Below are 1,375 nucleotides of genomic sequence, written 5' to 3'. Positions count from 1 at the left end.
TTCCAGTCAGGAACGGATCATTGATTTACGCTAATCTCTGATTTGAAGCACATTTCCAGCATTCACCGTTGTACTTCCCCTGACTCTAAACCCAGTTGGAAACGAGATTCTGTTCCGTGTCAAGGAGCTGTGAGCCATGGAAGACAGTAGCTGGGACACATTTCTTACACACAGCAGGATTAACCCACACCGTGGCTTGGTTGTCAGTGAAGAGAGACGTGAAAGATTAAAGTGCCATCTGACCCCCTCAGTGTGACCCTGAAGGATTTGCCCCGACTGAAGCTCTGTTGCTGCCATTCGATTGCCCCCCTCACCCTCCCTCCCCCACCCTGAGATTGTCCTTTCTGAACTCCAGGTGCTGTTCAACCCTGAGGACAAATACAACAATCTACAGTGATGTGTTTGAAGCAAAGCTGATTTATTTTAAACTTTAGCCCAATTTGAGAGATTATAAACATCATCAGAAACAAACTCCAAATTTCAGAACAAAACTATCAGAAAATTACAGCACAGACTAAGACTATCTTTAAAAATGTATTTGTGAGATGTGGGTGTCGCTGGCTGGCCAGTATTATTTGGCCCATCATGTTTGTGTTCGTTGAGATTGAAACACACATGTTTACAGCTTTCTGGATTCACCATTGAGAAGAGCAATTTCAGGCTGTGAACTCTGCCCCTATTTGTTTGCATTTCTTGTTTCAATTTGTTTCCGTGTTTTCTACACACCAGGTTCCAGGCACATCATTTTTAAAACAAAAACAGTGAAATTGTTTCAACATTGAGCATTTTGTAACCCTCATTCACAAATTTGCGTCATTATAGCTAAGCTGTGATCCTTTCAGAGTCCAAAAATGTGCAGGTTAGGTGGACTAGCCACGCTAGATTGTCCCCTAGTGTGCAGGTTAGGTGGATGGGTTAACCCTGGTAAATGCTGAGTTATGGGAGTAGAGAGTCAGTGCAGTGATGGGCCGAATGACCTTCTTCTGCACTATAGGGATGAGATTCTAACCAGTTGTGATCATGGTCACATTTTCCTCATGACAGCCCACACATCACCAGGTTCATTCAGCTCAGGCTGTCATGCTGCCTTTGTGTTTTTGTGGATTGGTACTCAGACATTTTATGGTTTACACAGTCTATTTGAAGGTAAGAGTGAATTTGTAACTAAAGATCACTTGCAGATTAGGAAATATTTCTGCTGCTGGCATCACTCACAAGGATCGGGAAAATAAAGGGTCATTCACAAATCTTACAGAACGCAGGTTGTAATTACCAGGCCAGACTGAATAGCATAAAACTCTTTTCTAAAGAAAAGAGGAGGCCAAGAGTTAACCTGATACAAATTGGAAGCTTTGTCCCTGTGAAATGAAGTCAT

This window comes from Stegostoma tigrinum, unplaced genomic scaffold (genome assembly GCF_030684315.1).
Source record: "Stegostoma tigrinum isolate sSteTig4 unplaced genomic scaffold, sSteTig4.hap1 scaffold_90, whole genome shotgun sequence".
Classification (NCBI taxonomy): Eukaryota; Metazoa; Chordata; class Chondrichthyes; order Orectolobiformes; family Stegostomatidae; genus Stegostoma; species Stegostoma tigrinum.
The sequence above is the reverse complement of the archived record's forward strand: the minus strand, read 5'-3'. Positions refer to the sequence as shown.